The following is an 18,902-nucleotide window of genomic DNA, read 5'->3' on the forward strand; positions in this document are numbered from 1 at the left end:
AATCAGTGGAAATCTCACACTAATGGCTAACACAGAAAATCACAAACTTGGTTATTCCTCAGAGAAGCACTTATGCTTTTTGCTTGCACTATCTTGCTGAAGCGAGTAAAGGGGCTGGGCTGGACATGGACAAACTGGTCTTTCAAGCTCGCCTTCTGCAGGTGCATGCAAATTATGTTTCTTGCTTTCTCCCCACAGCTCTATTTTTAGGAAACGTGTGCAGATGTGGAGCCTGACTGCCCTGTTTACATTCCTTGAGAACTACTTCATCAAAGTGATGGGACTTCCTATTTTTAGCTACAGCTTTTAGGATGTATCTTGTACAGCAAGATCCTGCTTGCTCGCAGGTGTACCCTGGAACCTCCCAAAGAGCTCTTTTCATAGCTTGTATGACTTAAAGTCTCTCCTCTCTAACCTCAAAGTTTCGTAGTTTCACACCTATTTTAAGTAGTAACAGGACTCCAATTTGGTGTTGAATTCCTATTGAAATTGAGAGAGTAAGGTGCTTGGGAGCCATTGTGGGACCATCTTCAGGCTTCTAAATTTACTAAACAACAAATGGTCTAAAGGTTGCTTAAAATACTGCAGAGATACTTAAGTGACACTTAGGTTAATTAGAAGACACATTCCAGGTTAAGTCTGCATCTAACACACAAATAATGGCAACAGTATGTTCCTGCTTAAAAAAGGTTATGATCTCCGTAAATCTAATTTACTGAAAAATTTTAAGTACTCCCTGAAAGATTATTAATGATATTATTTGATTTTTATTTGTCCTTCTACCTGCCAGATGGCACAGTACAGATGGTCCTCTATCATACCATCAGTATTTTTGTTAATTTGAATGAATGCTTTAATTTATAAATCATTTATACCCCACATTTTGTCAGTATTGAATTAGAACTCAGGGTTATCATTTAATATATTGTACCAGTGAAAGAAGCTGCAACAAGATGCCCATCTAATGTTTTCCTCTTTCCAACAGATCATAGTTTTTCTAACTAATCATAGCTTATTTCTTAAGGAAAGGCTTTATCAAAAGGATGCTTCCCTGTTAGGGGCAGGGGAGCCAGGACATCCTTGTTACAGGATCTGATTTTTGTAGTGAGTGGGAGAACAAGATCCAGGCTTTTATAGACTGGAATATATATTTCTACTTAAGCAGTGATTTAGGAGGGAGTCTTATGTGACAGTGAAAACATATGAAAAGTCTCAATCGCTCACTTGAAAAGATCTACAGGGTTGACTAGAGAAGAAATATTCTGGAAAGAAAACTGCTGAACACATCAGTAGGCAGATTTGAAGAAGAATCTGCAGCAAAAATCAGATAGCTTGAAAAGTAAACAGCAATCCTCATGAGAACAACTAACATCTACTGCATTTGCCTTGGTGAGTTGTTCAGTTTAAACATCTTTTTATTTCAATAGTAATAAATATAATAGGAGTGGTTCTTGTGCAACACGTATAGGGCATGCAATGAACCACTTCAGATCCCTTGCCCTTGTGAATTCTCCTCAGTCTGGAGCTGAGTGGTCACTGTGTCAGAGCAGGGACTGCTGAAACACTGTCCAAGGGGAGAAACTGCTGCCTTTCATGCTTTTATCAACTGGGTACTTGCTTAGACTTACATTTGTCTTTTCAAGACAGGGTCAACGTTCTCTTTCAGTGCAATAGAACTGATTTTAACTGTAAGTCAAGGCTGAAGCTGATAGAAATACAGATAAACCACTCCTCACTTTGGCTCATCCCATGATATTTCCTGGTCATACTCCAGCCACATTTCCATCTCATCTCTAATGCAAGTATCATTTTACTCTCACTCTCTTTCCCACCCAACAAATCATTCTTGCCCTTGCCCAACTCTCCAGCAGCTGCTCTTTCTTCTTTCTCCTTCACATTTACTTTATTAATTCATTAACCCATAGTAATTTCAACAAGTACATTAACTCCCAATTCATCTCTTTCCAAGTCCTTCATCTGACTCAAGGAATCTAAACTTTACAAGCTCTTATTTTCCTAAATGTAGCTGCAAATATCACTTCCTTGCCTCACCCCTTTGATAATGCCTCTCCGTGTGTTGCATTTATCTTGGTTCTTGTTCCCTACTTTTTTTTTTTTTAAATAGCGTTTGCTTGTTTTCATCACCTTGCACTTTGTTACCTATCTCTATCCCACCAGCTATTTTTTTTTCTAGCCTATGATGCCAGTCGTCTTTATCTTTTTGCTAAGGTCTCAAATAAAAACATGAATGCTTTCTGCCATGCTATTCCCACCTCCAATCCAGAATAAACTCCTCACAAATAACCAAAGGTCTTATATGTGTAAGATTTTCCCATTGTATAAAGCCTCCCAAAACCCGACATTAATTTTCCCATTGTGCAAAACAATTTACCTATCTTGCTAATGAAAATGTTTTTAGGAATGTTCTCATGTTCTCCTCTAAAATATTAATTCTATTTTATATTTTGATGGTAAATATTAGAGGCAGTATTCATATTGTTCTTGCTTGCATTTGTAACAAAGCAGAACAAGAAAGGAACAATCCAGACCACTGTCCCTAGCTGTTGTGATAAATATATGTATTAATTTCAACCTTAGCATGAAATGAATGGTTGTCATTTGATTTCAGGTGAAGTTCTGAGTGATCATTTGCCTTTCCCCACACTGGATTGTCCATCTAAGCTATTTTTTCCAATAATTTCCAATATTTACTTCCTATTACTTGATAGTCTTTCAATTGCCAGGTATAATCTAAGCAAAACAACCTCATATTTCCATTATTTATTATAAGATATTTCTAAAGGGGAAAGTTCTTTTTCCCCAAACATACATAAACCAGACACATTTATAATTAAATTTACATGCAGCCTAGAAAGGCATAGCTAGTCCATGCTATTTTTCAGAGTGGAAAAAAATGCAAGTTGTGGCATTTGCTTTAGATTCAGATTGTTACATAAAATATAGACCAATTTATCACAGGAGTGTTATGTAAGCATACATACCCCATTGTCATATATATACTTTACATTTGCGGAGCCAAAGTGACACTTCTAAACAATTTAAACCATAAGTCCCATCTGCTGAATTCGTGAAATCATTCCCTAATGAAATTTAAATGAAAATCTCATTAATACCCAGTGGAGGCAGTTGCACATACGAGAGAATCCCACTGGTTGTTTTACTGTGGCATCTGCCATAGACATGAAAATAAATTAAAGATTATTTTCAAGCACATGAGTAGAGAGTGGATAGATAATTATCTTGGGGCATGCTGATGTGTGGCGTTTATAGCATACATTCAGGACTGTAGCTGGAAGTGATGCTGAGAGCTGACTGTGACACCTTGAAGACACCTAGTAAGCCGTCACTGAGTTGGAAATTTCATTCTCAGGATCTTGTATCACATTGTTGGTTATTTTCTTCACGTAATTACAACTTATGAAAAACTCTCCTTGCAATGCTTTACACTCTGAAGTACAGTAGGATAAAAGGAGTGATTTCCATGATCTTACACATGACAGTGCATGATCACTTGCTGTGCAATAAACACAATATCTTGCTAATAAGTAATTTGAAGTTATTTAGCCTTTGTACTCATTTGAGTTTAATTTATATCTGAAAACTTATTTCAGTGTGATCCTTAGAGAGGTAGCCATGTGATGCTATGCTTACTAGTGGAACTGTCCTTTTAGAGTACTTTATGTATGTTTAGTCTTCCTTCTGATTCATATTGCACTGGAAAATTTCATTAAAAGCAACTAGCCAACATACATCTAACTACTTCTGTACCTGTGAATTGCCACAAAATGCTAGAAAAATTCAGGAAATCTGCTCTAGTGCCTACTCACCACACTCTACCACTCAGCACTAAAATGTAAAGCTCTGCAGAGGAGAAGAAAAATAAGCCTTAGACCTGAGAGTAATAAGAATGAGAATGAGAGCTATTCCAGACATGAACAAATGTTGACACTTCTAGTGTGAAGAAAATATACCATTACAAAAGCAATGTCATATATTGTTTCAGAAAGCAAACAAGCAAACAAAACTAACAGCACAGGATATGAATTTGTTACCGCATTCACAGAATTATTATATGATTTCCTAAACTAATTTGTGGTACCCTGATGAAGAGAGAGAAAAAAAGTGTCTTATCTCTGGCATGTCACCTTTCATTAAAATAGTGTTTGTCTGAGATTCTCTTATTTGCAGTTGCTCATCTGTTAAATTGGAAGTTTTAATTCTTCACAGTTTGTCACCTTTTAAATTCTGGTCTGTTGACACATCCTTCCCCACAAAGCAAAAAAGGCTGAAAATGAAAATTAAAAAAAAAAAAAATTAACAGAGAGGGTAACTAAAACAATTGTCCTTGGCTTCTTTGCACACGCTATTAGATGGCTCTAGGAGCCTCAGGTAGACGGACACCATGATACGATTTCTGGTAATGAATAATTAATGAATAATTTCTGCTTTAGGAAAATCCAGTACCTCACTCTTTGAAAATTGAGAATAATGTAGGTTTGGCTTATTTACACTGGGGATTAAGCTTTTTTTTTTTCTTTTTTTTTCTTTTTTCCCTTCAAATCCCCATTTACCAAAAGGAATAGATTGCAAATCAGTGATTCTGAACTACACACGAGGCACTGCCAGTAACACTTGCCCTGTTTGCAATTCGAAGGCAAGCGTGCCTTAGCCGCTTTTCTCTTTGCCAAGCTTCTACAGGAGTTAGTTCAAATGTCTGTCTTCTTTCCTCAGCCTGGTGTTCCCATATTGCTTCTCAGCACTGCAGGCCATGGGCTGGAATTACAGCTTAATGCAGTGGTGCTGGATGAATTCTTGTTTTGCATGGAGATATTTCCCCATTCTGTGCAAATGCAAACATCTGCAACTACTGCAATGAAAGTACTTCAGTCTTGGGGCTTGGTCCAGCAGCAGGGAAAAATCTGAAAGGCTCCAATTTCACCCTGTCTTTGGAGCACGGCTAAACCTGAGTCATTCAAATCAGATAAGGAAGCATGAGCTTTCACACCAACACATCCTGAATGGAAAACACAAACCACCTGAAAATGCATGGCACATCTGGCTGCATTGTTGCTTCCCTTTTTAATTTTGGTGAAATGCAACAAAACACTAGTTCCTGATAAGAAAGACTCATTTCTGAAAGTCAGTCTAAAGCTGCTTCCTCGCCTCTTTCTATTAAAGTCAGGAAAAAAAAATCCCAATCAGAAATGGGTTTCAGCTAGCTAGATAACTATATGCACGGACGTGTAAAGTAATTACTGGAAGTGTAACTTTTAGGCATAATAGAAAGCGTGATCTCACCACAGAGATAGCATTCCATGCACAGGGCAAGAGAGTAGCACTCCTACCGGTATGAAATACAAAAGGGGAGTGATGAGAGAAGAGAAAAAGGAATTCATTTTTATTTACCTATTCATTTTAAGTTTCTGTAAAGAAGCTGAATAATTCAGGCAGCAAAGGGAAGTGTCCCCTGAAGTGCCCTATAGCTCTTTATCAATAGCATAGATACATTGCATGGAAAACGCTCATGTTTTCAGATGATGAGAAGATCGAAAGAAAGTAGAAATGAGGGCCTCACTTAGACAGGAATTGCATTCATTTAAAGGGATGGTGGTAAACAGGGGAAAACATATCTGTTTAAATTTCCACTGTGGAGCTTGCGCAATTCAACTAAACTGACCCAGATCACATCATCAGGCCACACATAAATCTCTGCAGCTCAGAGCTATTGGTTCTTGCTTTATCGTTTGGCAGCCATTCAGCAGGATCCTTTCCTTGAAGGACAAGCTGAGATAATCTGTAATGAGCTTAATGAAAAAATGCATAGCACAGAGCTACACAGAACATAATGTTTTCAACATTCTAAAATTTCTGCTTAGCACTTACACATCCACATATTTTCCTTGGATTTGTATGGTTTTGAGATGGAATTAGACTGATAGCTTTAGGAATGGATATACAAAAGATATTTCCCTGACCATAACTAATATGGAATTTAATAACAATCAATTCTTTGACGAAATTAATTGCAATATTACTTCAACCTTCATTATTGCTATACTTTTCCTGACACGATGAATGATCAGATTACCTCCCTAAAATGCATGCTGCTGGCAAATAGAGAATGGAAAGCATTCACCAGCTGCATTACCAATTCCTTACTTAGAGCCAAACTTAAAATGCCCCCTAGGTGTTTAAAATGCATATAAGACGTGACAGTGGGTAGCTAGCTGCTAGCCAGATGTTTCACACTAACCGTAAAAAATAAATAAATAAAAAATAATAATGAGGAAGAAATATCTACAACAGTGGGAAAAACAATGATCCTCTCCCCATAAATCTGAAGTTAGAAAAAAAAAAAAGAAAAAGAAAAAAAAATGCAATCATTGAGCTGGATTTATTTTTCCAGTTCGACTGTGAATTTATTTTACTGCACTTTAAAACCTAAATACTTAAAATAAGTAAAATGAGAAGGATGCTACCGGTTTTGATGAGACTTGCTTTACAAAAAAGATTCGAAACATTGAGTCAGTAATCTACCTATTAATCAAGGAGAAGTGATACTTTCATTTCCCATGTAGTGGCTTAAAACCCTTCTTTACTCTCATACTAGACTAGTAGAGTGGCAATATACATTTCAGTGATAAATTTCATCCTCTTGATGTTTTCCTGGCTGTTTAAATAAAACTAGAGTTTTGATAAATGTAGTTTCTTAAATAAGTAGAATACATAATTTTGGCTGTGGTTATGCCACACTGCTGATAAGATCAAGCAAGAAGCCTCTCCTATGATTCCTGAATTTATTTACTTAGGTTTAAAATAATAAATGATGCTTATCAAAGACCTTAGGCACCATAACACACCATTAATATTACAATAAAGTCTCAACAGTATTAAACTAATCACTCAGTCCGACAGCCTCCTACAGAGAAATCTTCTCATTCATTCCTTGTGGGAAGAAAACCCTCAATCCTGCCTGCAAAACATTCTCTAGGAAAGTCTGAAGACACTTGAGTCCAAAATAAATCAAAGTATGGAAAGAAAGTAACTTTAGAAACTGGAACTTTTACGGAAATGACTTGCTATGTGCTTCCCTGCTTTTTAGCAGGAGCGCTTTGGGATCCCAATTGCCTACTGTTTAATATTTGCTTTTTCCTTTGAATTAGTCCTGGGTAGATCTTCTTCAGGACAGGTTGCTGAGATAAATGGACAAATGGTATGATTTGCCTTGGCTTTAATCGTCTGCTCGTTTGTGAGCATTTGCATGAGCAGATCTTTTGTTGGAACGTATGTTTCTTCTTATGTTTCAGTCACTCAGGCTGGAGGCTGGACCAACACTCTGTACTGCAGATGATCACACGCATCTTTAAAGCTGGTACATATTTTGGATAAAATTATTATTTGGATTTTCATTATACAAGTCAATCAAAGTAAAGGCATTTTGGGGGTATTAAATCACAGCTATTTGTTATATCTATGTTGCTGATTTTCTGAAAAGACAAAAAATGCAGTCAAAGATTAAGAGAATTTCCTACACAAATTTATCAAGTCCTTGGATGACTTGCTCGTATGAGGAGAACAAGAAAGAATGCTCTCATTTGTTTCAGTGGTCTATGTATAGAGGGACTTTTCCTCTTTTCGTTAATAAAAACATTTGGCATGGAAGGTCAGTCTGTGTTTTTGACTGCTTTAGTTGTAAAGACTGAATTTTTTAACAGGAGGAAGCAAAGGTTTGTTGGTTCATCACATGCATCTTCTTGAATGACATTTATAACTTCTATATGAATCTGAATGACTGCAGTTGTTGCCAGAACAAAAAAGTTATACTGTAAGGATATAACATATAAAGGTCTCTCTATTTTTTTTCTTAATTTGCTACCTTAAGTAACACTCCACTAAAATCAGAATAGCATGTGTGATGCTTTTCAGAGCCAAAACACTTTACTTACAACAGAACTTGTTGCCAACATAGACTTTTACAGGTGAGGTCTTCTTCTTCCACTATACACATTTTCCAATTAATCGAATCAGATGAAGACAACAGGGAAATCTATAAAGCCTATGAATGAAGCAGGACTAGATTTCGGTTGTGTTCCCTTAAACTTGCTATCAGATTTCACTGCCCTTTGGGAACAATTTTAAAAGCTGCAGACATGAAGATAGTACAGAATTTGGGCTGCTGACAAGTAGGGCATTCATTAGGGAATGCATTCACTCCCACAGAAACTTGCATATTTTCTGAATAGTGTTCTGAACTTCTTTCAGGTGGAAAAGAAACCAGGCTGAGTTTTCAGTATCAGCCACATGCATGAGGACCAAAGAAACTCCAGAAACATTGCTCTGGTTCCTTTTGACCCAAACAAGGAGGAAGCAGATCAAGGGATCCACAGGGTGGTGCTGATATTACATTCCTGATACTTCCACTATTCGATTCCTTTAGTGGCTGTCTTCTCTTGGCACTGGCTGAGCCAGAAATGTTTTGTTAATCATAATCGTCACTAATTTCCTTTCCTGCTGATAGCTGCATGGTAGTTTTGCTGCTGTCACTCTATAGTAATGAAATGTCATTGCAGGTGGTACAAAATGTGGCAAAGTGAAACAGCCGGGGACAAACTGTCTTCTCAGTTACAGCAGTTTGATGGCATGGATTACTTTCAGAGGAGTCGCCTTTGTTTTCTCAGAGAGGTTTCCTGTCGCTCTTGTTCAAAGGGTATCACATCAACGGTCTGTTCCATCTCACCAGCTTGGTCCTTCTGTGGAGGGTAGGTTAGCATTTGTGCCATACTTGGCTCATCACTCCTTGCTAACTCAATCTTTTCTAGTCACTGAAACTCTCCTCATGGGAGATGAAAGCAACCCAGCCTGCTGAGGCAACCTTGCGCGCTGTACCCCACAAATGGGCGAGGGAACACAATTTGCACATCTTCCTCCCCTTCCGTGAGTGAAGAGAGCAGAGGAGGAGCTATACCCTACATCACAGCTATCTTCCATGTTATCTCCTTTTGCAACGGAGCCCTTATCTGCACTGAGTCCAACAGCTCCTTTCAGTTAACAGATGAAGTCAAGGCAACCACAGTCTGTTCATGGAAAGCTCAAGCACAGAAAGAAAAAAAGGGAAAAAATCCCCCAAAACTATGTGTCATAGAATTGCAAAGCAACAATTATAGTCCTAACATTAATTATCTCGTCTCAAATAATTTCCCAAGGCACTTAATTTCTGAAGGACTCTTTCATTTGGCAAGCAATGTCTAAAGGGAAAAATTCACTGCACTGCCTTTATAGTAGCCACCACAGCCTGGAATTTTTTCAGGTGAATTTCAAGTGCTGGTTCATCATGTCCACTGTGGGAATAATATACCAGGGGACTTCATTCCACAGCAATATTGCTCACTAGCTTCTGAGCAGAGAGAACACACTTCTAATGGTGCTATAGAAACCTCCTGGGCCATTTTATGGAGTCATTGCACTCAATCTATGCTTAGAAAAATATTGCTCTCTTGCAAAGCAAATAAAACCAAGAAAAAAAGCTTATAGTGAGACCATATATCTTTTTATACAATTTTCTATGCAGATCAATACAAACTGTTCATGTTGATTGAATGTTATAATTCTTTGCCCAGTTCACATCAAAACCATAAAACTTAATACACTGAAAGTCACCCAATCTTGCTTTAAATGTCAAACTTTCTTCTTTTGTAGTGCATTAATTAATCATGCTGTCTACTTGGTAGATAGGAACCATCATTTACATTCCCATTTGCACGATCTCTGAGAGCTTGTTAGATGAATTCACATTTTATAACTTTCCTGAAGTTTCATTCTGATGGCAGCAGAGCTTGATAGTTTGCTTCCTATATCCCTCTTAGGTCAAAAGATTACAGTCCCCATAGGAAATGTATTCTGCAAGCTGGATAATACAATATTATGGAAGACCTATTGTATTTTCCATAGAAAATAGTAAACACAGAGCCTCTTTAAAATATCTGTGAAATACTTATCTACCAGAATGAAGGGCCACCACTCCCCTCCCTTTCTTTTTCTTTTTTCTTCTTTCGCTGTTTAGGAGAGCAAATTAACAAGCAACAGTAGGAAATGCTATAGGTAAAGCAGAGCCTAGCTTGGGAAAGAAATGGGGCTGAAGGTCTCTTGAATCTTCTTCTATACTCATTCTCTGTAACTATTTTCTACATTGTAGAATCAACCCTCATCCTTAAGATTTCAAATATTTTGACTGTTTAGCTACCTTCCACCTGTAAGTGTCCACGCTTAGTTTTTTCAAGCTCTTGCACGCTAGGACATGGCTGGTGGAAAGAGAAGTAGACATTACTGAGTAGGTGAATGAGATACACTGAGTAAATACACGACTGCTGACAAAGTGCACATCCAAACTCACAGTGTTTCCACAACTAAAATAACAATAAATCGTTATTATAGACATGTATATTTAATCCCACTTGTATCTGCTAACCTGAAGCTTTCAGCCATACTTGAGTTCAAGTTCTTCCCAGCTGTGTCTCTACCCTAGAAAAGTAAGACCCTTTTTGTTAGCGTGATTTTCTTTCCCAGCCTTTGCACCTCTTTGATAATGCTAAACACAACCCTTACAGTTGTCTAGGTTCGTAATACCTTTCCCTTTGTGGCCATTTGAAGGAAAGATGCTTCCCTCTCTACAGCACTCATCAAATCAAGTCATGTAAGGGATTTGCATCTGCTTCATGATAGCATATGCTGTCGGATGTTCCCAAAGTTGAATGTGAAATAGCCTACTTTCACTACTCAAATAAAAATCTCCCCTCTTTCAGGAGATCACTTTGGACTCTATGGAATGAAGTAGTGTGGCAGCACTTCACAAATGCTCTTTTCTTAAGAAAAGCCTCCAATAAAAATCTTAGTTAAAAGCCCCTATTAAAAGCTTTCAGGGAGAAATGTGCCTTGTGTGGCCCTCTGAAGCCTGATGAAACACACCAGAGTGATTTGCAGCACAGGGATGCACAAGCTCCATGGTGGATGTTAATTGTCGTCATGGCAAAGTCTCTGCCTCTATTTTATTTTTTCATGGTGAACATTTTACGGGCAATGAACCACAGGAAATAACTGCTACTGATTATAATGAAAACAGTGAAACCTCTTTAAATTATGGCACCGGGCAGGAGCAGCACTGATGTAATTACTATGTTAATGATAAAGAAATATTTAAGTACTCCTGTGTGATTTTCTAGTATTTTTTAGTACTCATCCCTAATGTCCTGTGGAGGGTTTAAGAGCTGTTGCCATTCTCCTGCTGGGTGCCCTTGCAGAGAGTTTGATGGCTGCTGCTAGTCCTGTTTAGGTCTCGCAGCAGGGGCCAGAATTCCCATTGCTCCCACTACCACATTGCTCTTCTTGTGCACTGCATTGTGGAGTTGGCCACAATCCCCTCTCACAGCCCCTTTGCTGTAGAAGTCTAAAGAGATGCCAGTGCCTCAATTAGGTTAGGTCTTTTCATAGGAGACAGTCTCGTTATTCCTGTCCCTGAGACCTCTTACATTGAAGGCAGGGCTGAGAGTCAAAAGGCAAAGAATCAGCACGACCAATTTTGTGATCACTGCAGCCACATCGCCCTGTGCTCCTGAACTTTTTCTACATTACGTGCAATTCTTAATGTATCTTTTGAATACAGTCAGAAATTTTTAATGAAGAATATTATTGTATCTAGATAGATCTTCTGAGATGGAAAAATAGAATGCAATTGTGATTTGAATCTGACAGATTTTTCTCCAGGGCATCTGCCACAGAGCTACCTTAACACCAACTGCCCCTCATCTGATAACTGTGAGCTGGAGGCTAATAATTATTTACTTGGAAAATGTTATACAGATATAACTAAAATTAATTTTCTTTAGTCCAAGAAACATTTCTGAAGATGGGAGGCTGCAGATGTTGTTTCTTCCACTTCATTATTTTGTTCCCTGTTTTATTTAAAGAAGCTCTCCCTGTGCTCTATTGATACAGTAATAAGATTGGGAACTCACGACAGTGAATCTACAAGTAGACCCCATGTTAAGGAATTTTACTTTTAAATCAGTGTTGTAAAGTCCTAGACCAGAATATTGTTATGTTTTACTGCTGCTTATGGCTAGAACCATAACATATGTGCTGCGGTTGCTAAGGTGGATGACAACTACATGCACCATGTAGTCTTCCTAACTCTGATATAAACATCCCCCATACAAATCCTGTTTATCAAGGCTTGAAGCTATCCAGAGTTTGGCTCACTGTGACTGTGTCTACAAAGAGACCAAGTAAATTATGAGTGCTATGATTTATAATTGCTTTTCTGGTTTGAAGGAACAAGCCACAGCCCTATGAATGTGCCTGAATGGCAGAGCCTGATATACTGATTCTGGTAGAGCACGGAACAAACTGGCAATCTTTTGCCCTCTACAGAGGAAACAAACAGATACAAAAAGTATGGAGCAAACTGAATCAATGATACAATTTGTTAAAAAGTCTGCATACTCAGGTTTTACAGTTTAATTGTTACTTAAAAAGATGACAGTAGGACAAGAGATGTTAAGGAAGAAGCCAATAGCCCACCCCTAGGCTGAGCAGTCTAGAAAGGTTTATTGCTAATTAACATTAACTGGAAGTACTCATGGCAAGCTGCCCTGCAGCATTTCTGTCTTTCTTCCTCATGTACAACTCTTCTGTCCATTTGATATAGTGATAGCATTTAGTGACTGTGGAGGCAGTCAAGTACACGGCCTCCTCTGGGATCAAGGAGGAAGGAGACCTTCTCCCCATGAGACTGAGAAACAGAAAGCAGAGAAGAAAAAGCAACAGAATCACCGGGTGAGAATGTTCATGAAATTAACACTAGTGTGAAAAAGAGAGAAAAGAAGAATCAATAATAATGACATGCAGTTTTGAAATTTAAGATCAGGAAGAGTTTAACTGATCTGTTTAGGGACTTAGTGAGAAAATAATTAACAAGTTTTCTTAATGACACATCTGTGAAAGATTGAAAATCTTCACTTTAATAGTTCAGCAAGAATGATTATTACGTGCCTAAGTCATAGAGGAGAGAGGCCAGGAACCATACATCAGACTTCTACTGTTCCTGCTCAAGCTCAACAGCTGAGCAGCTCTACCACACCACCCTACCTGTAGTCTGAATTTGCTGGAAGAGTACCTGGCACTTATCATCCATATGTCTGTCTACAACTCCACTTCTTTTAACCGAAGTCCTTATGTGCCTTTGACCACAGAGAATTTGGTTAGACATCTGACAAGCTACATTACCCTACAAACATATCTTTTCTGACTATTCGATTCATGGGTGTCAGGTATGTAGCTTGGCAGGAATTTCTGACGGGTGATATTCACTGCTTCTGTCCTCTGCAGGCCAATGCAAGCACGTTCTGGAGGAATAAACCCCCCAAAACAGGTAAGCAACACACCAGACCACAACCAAGATACTGGTGATATTTTCTTATGACCAAAAATAGTAGTTCGAGGACAAGTATTTGAGGGTACTAAATAATAAGTGAAATTAGCGTTGCTGTAGCTAGCAATAACTGTCTTATTTTCTCTAATACACAACTAAATGGCCATGTGCTTTTAGTGTTAATAGAGGCTTTCCCCTTAAATACCAGCAATAGTATTCTCAACTGCTAGTTTGTAAATATGTGTCCCTTACTTGAATTTTCAATCTGTAATCTCACCCTAAGCAGAGGCACATGTTTTCTGCACTTACAGGTTCTTCAATTTTGCACAGTTTTACAGGAAATGGCTCAATCCTTTACAGTGAACAGATGTTGTAAGAATTTGTTCAGTACTAAAAGGACATCCATTGTAATTACTAGCGTAAATATAGAATTTTGCATTTTAGCAGTGCTTCAGGAGGTCCATAAGGTTATTTTTCACATGATATGAAATAACAACACGTAAGTACTTTTAAAGAAACATGGTAATCAGATGCATCTCTTTGAACCTTTCAGTTAAATAATTTGTGCTAATGTAAAGAAAAACAACTTTTCACTCAACAGTTTTTGCATTCACCAGCTGAGACTAATACACATTCAAATAAATAACCAATAATGAAGCATTAGAACTATATTAAATACTAAGGGTGAAGTGCTGCAGCTTGTACTTCTGCAAGTGGACAAAGTTTCTACTGACTGAATAGAAGCTTTGACTTTATATGAATTGCAGGAATTATCTCAAAAGTAGCTTGAAAAATTGATAAGAGAAAACATGCATGATACTGAAGCTGAGTTTGAAACCAGACATTTCATGCTTTACCTATTTACTTGGACTTTAAGCCATAAACTTTTGTCACTTCTGCATATTTTTCTTGCACAGATCATCATCTTTACAACAGCTATAGAGGAAACACCTAGTTCTAATTTAGTGATATTCTAGAAAATGGTATTTAGATGCCTTTTTAACCAAAGTACTTCCAAAAACCTTCATAGGAACTAAGGTAGCTCTCTGTTGATCTCTTTTCTTTTTTTCTTATTATGACCTAGTTCTTGAATAAAAGTACCACTGTGCTGTAAAAAAAAATGATGTTAAAATCTCTCTAAAAATGGAAAATCTGTCAAAAGAAGGGAAATACTGAGCTCAGTGGACTTAGAAGAAAGACTTGTAAAAATTGTACTGTTAAAAGACACGGAATTTACTTCCAACAAGTAATTTTCCTCATTTTTAAGAAATAGAATTAACATCTTGCCTATTTTGTGAACTACTAATCTTTATAATTGATGGTGATTGGGCAAAACATATTTATTTCTACCATTAAATTAAAAAGCATTATTGATAAAGAAATAATTCCATTCAGAATACGTCATTTTGCAAAAAAACAAAACAAAAAAAAAAAACAAAAAAAAACAACAAAACAAACAAACAAAAAAACCCAAACAAATATTCTTTCGTATTTTTGAAAACGCATTTTCTGTTCAAAAATTACAAAAAACATACTGAACATAGACACGTTCATATCAGCTGCAAACACTTCTGCTGAATTTTAACTACAGCTTTGTAACATAGCTGAGAAAGTTACAATGATTGGAAAAACATGTTGCTGTATTTCTGTTACATTTCACTTAAAGATTTCTACCAAACAAGTTTATTGACTGGATGTGATGCCTTTCTATTTAGTAGTCCATGTTGAAACTTTCTCCAGTGAACAGTTACGCTGTCCCAAATATTTTTATTTGATCAGCATTAGAGATAGGAGCTATAGATTTTGTTCTTCCCCAACCCTTCTGAGCCACCAAGATGCTGTTCCGACATCCTCTACATCACTTGCCTGCAAGCATTAGCTTTTCAGCTTTAAAGCACAAATATTATATTTTCTGCTAAAACTGAAGTGACAAAAATATACATATGTCATTTTATTATTCTTGTGAGACTTTAAGCTAACAATTTGAATTTGAAAAAAGTACTCAATCCCTTTTAAAATTTAATTATTGTAGTTAAGAACATTTTGGTACAGTGATAGTCCTTGAAATGTTCAAATGCTTTTGAGACGTGGGCCCTGAGTTACCACTTTAGAAAAAGGAATTACTCTCTTTTTTCTTTTTTTTTTTTCTTCAGATAATATTGTTTAGGAGTTTACGCTGTGCAATCTACAAATGCCTCACTGAGGCTCCCAAGTGGAGTTTGCACTTGCTATTTAAATTTGTGTTTTCGAGCTTGTTATGTAGAGTGGCATTTGAGCTCTCTCAGCCTAGAGCTCTACAAGGTGAATGACTTGCACAAGGACTACATGGCATTCTTTTCAATTTAGTTGCAATCTCCCTCAAGCCTTAAAAATATCACATTCACTATAAAAAGTTTAGCCTTTAACATGCAAAGCTCACAAGCCCTTTTTCTTCAAAAGGCCAATTTAACAGGAACAGGAAAAAACACTACAGAAAGTTGTCATGTTAAACTTGCAAGGATACTACATAGTTAGTGGTTTCCACTCTTTTTCCATTCTTTCTTTTCTCAAAATACAACATTGGAAGCTTATATCTTAAAAGTTACTTATATATGTATAGGAATATGTGGATAGAGACATATCTAAGACTGACTCCTGCTATAGTTTGCTAAACTCTAAGAAAACTTAATGAAGGAGATTTGACTTTTTAACTAAGAAAAGACTTGGAGATACTGTCTGGAGAAGAAAGGCAGCAACCTCGCTGAGTGGGTGCATGAACTGCATCCATTGTTCATACATCCTCTTTGAATGGCTGGCTTGAGACCTCCCCAGAAAATTTCACTTCAAGGTTTTGGGAAACATCCAGCTACTATTTTCTGACAGAACATTCAGTAACGGTTTCCTTAATAACTAACCAGCATTAATCTCAAAGCACATCTTGAATATTTGCACGCCCACTGTTCCAGAGCAATGGGGAAACTAAGGCCCCAGAGCTCTAGCATGCCTATGGTTACACAGTTTGCCAGCTGTGCCATAGTCTGGTTCAGCAGTTTCCTTGTCAGCCATCTTGTCTTATACTAGGCCATGGCTTGTAGCCAACATAAGTTCTTTTTTGGTAAGGACATTATGTCAGTATTCCTTAAAAAAAAAGATGCTCTGGTAGAGTGCTGGGGTGCAGAAGAACAGGCTTAAAAGCAACAGCTAGTTCTAAAGTGTGGGTAGCAGGTAAAGATAGTAACTCTAGCTATTTGGTCCAATCCCACATGCTAATGTTTTCACAGTCAGTTTCTTAAAGTTAAGTAGTACTGTAACTTAGAGAGAGTACTGCATACCTATCCACCATTTGACAGCACTTGTAGGACTTGCCTTAGCACAACTGTACGAGTACTAACCAGCTCTAGTTATACAGTTAGTCATGAACTGTGTTTCGTTAAGTCAAACTCAATATTCCATAAGGAAAAGCTTTAAAGTAGTTTTGAAGGAGTGAATAAGAGGACGTAAGTCACCGAAATTCAACAGATAAAGCACATCACTGATTCACCAAGGACAGGAGGTAGTGTCAATCTGACTGACAGTCGGGAGGCCCTTCAGAAGGATCTAGATAAGCTGGATCAACCGGTTGAGGTGAATGAGATGAGGTTCAACGAGGCCAAGCGTCGGATCCTCCACATCGGCCAAAAAAATCCCATGCAGCGTTATAGGCTTGGAACTGAGTGGCTGGATGACTGTGAAAAGGAAAAGGACCTAGGGGTTTTGGTTGGTGATCAGCTGAACATGAGCTGACAGTGTGCCCACGTGGCCAAAAGGGCCAACGGGATCCTGGCCTGCATTAGAAATAGTGTGGCCAGCAGGAGCAGGGAGGTGATCGTCCCTTGTACTCAGCTGTGGTGAGGCCGCACCTTGAGTACTGTGTTCAGTTTTGGGGCCCCTCACTACAAAAAAGACATCGAGGTCCTGGAGCACGTCCAGAGAAAGGCAATGAAACTGGTGAGGAGTCTGGAGCACAAATCATCTGAGGAGTGGCTGAGGGAGCTGGGATTGTTTAGTCTGGAGAAGAGGAAGCTCAGGGGAGACCTCACTGCACTCTACAACTTCCTGAAGAGAGGCTAGGATGAAGAGGGGTTTGCTCTCTTCCCCCAGGCAACAAACAGGACCTGAGGAAACGGCTGCAAGTTGTATCAGAGGAGGTTTAGGTTAGACATAAGGAAGAACTTCTTCTGAGTGGCCAGGCACTGGAATGGCCTGCCCAGGGAGATGGTGGAGTTGCCATCCCTGGCAGTGCTCAAGAGACAGCTGGATGAGGAGCTATGAGATATGGTTTAAAGGCTTGTGGTAGCAATGGTAACAGGAGGACAATCGGACTAGATGATCTTGCAGGTCGTTTCCAGCCTTGCAATACTATGATTCTATGAAAACATGCTACCACCTTTCCTTAGTGAGAAGAACTACTCTGTGGGCTTGTGCAGACCTGATAAGTATCTCATGAGAACCTATGGGATAAGCTGAAAAACATCACAAGAATAGAAGGTAAGCTTGTAGCTAATGGAAAGCTAATGTTAAGTCATATAAAGTGAGAATAATCATGTTGCAGAGAAGTTATTAGTAAAGGGGTTGACCTTGCATTGTATTTAAGTCAATATTTCCATTAATGACGTCACGAAGTAAAAGCACGCTATTGAAATTGATAGTGATATGAAGCTGAAAATCTTCAACACAGACGTAAGCATCAAAAGGATAAGGGGCGCACTTAAGAATTTAGACCTTAAAGAAACTTATTTTTTTTATCCCAAATTCAGCAAATTTGTAGCCTCATTCAGGACTGTGTTGTTTGGTTTTGTATTGGGTTTGTATTACTACAGGACTTGAGAACCACAAATTCCTAAGAAGTCTTAGAATGGAGTTTTTGAAACATTAGCTCATATTTAAAAGGTCATGTTTGTAATGATTTCAGTGGATCTATAAGTACAAGCTACGACTGTAAGCATTAGCATTTATTGCCTAGAAATCAGGTTGAGCAACTAAAACACACACAATGCTTGACTCAGAAGAACTATTTTGATTCTTAAAACTCAGTGTATTTGCAGGTCTACCACACATTTAAGATAATATGAAACCACCCCAGCAAGCATTTTCTAAGAGGCATAAGAGCCCTACAGCCTCACACTAAGCCTACCAAGTACTTTTAGTGTTCCATCCTCTTTACGCTAACTCCAACCAGCAGACCTTCCATCTACAAAAGAACTGAACCACCCTTCTGCTCTTGTTTCTCTCTTTTTCAGCATATTAGGCAATCAGGTTCAGGTCCAGCTGATGCCATTCTTGTGAGAGATCTCCAGCTGGAAATCTGAAGCCTCTTGTTCTCTAATGGCTGCACTAGCAGGCAAAAAATGGTATGGACTGTGTGATAATTATAAAATGTATATATTACAAAAATATTATATTATTATCCAAAGAAACATTACAAGCTTTGTAATAAGCC

General features: G+C 38.0%; 1 long non-coding RNA gene across 1 annotated transcript in view; it reads right to left on the minus strand.

Annotated features, from left to right (window-relative positions):
- LOC146543918 (uncharacterized) overlaps nucleotides 1-18,902 on the minus strand; it is a 138,373-nt gene that overhangs the window by 101,958 nt on the left and 17,513 nt on the right. The window lies entirely within an intron of this gene.

This window comes from Meleagris gallopavo, chromosome 7 (genome assembly GCF_905368555.1).
Source record: "Meleagris gallopavo chromosome 7, MGAL_WU_HG_1.1, whole genome shotgun sequence".
Lineage (NCBI taxonomy): Eukaryota > Metazoa > Chordata > Aves > Galliformes > Phasianidae > Meleagris > Meleagris gallopavo.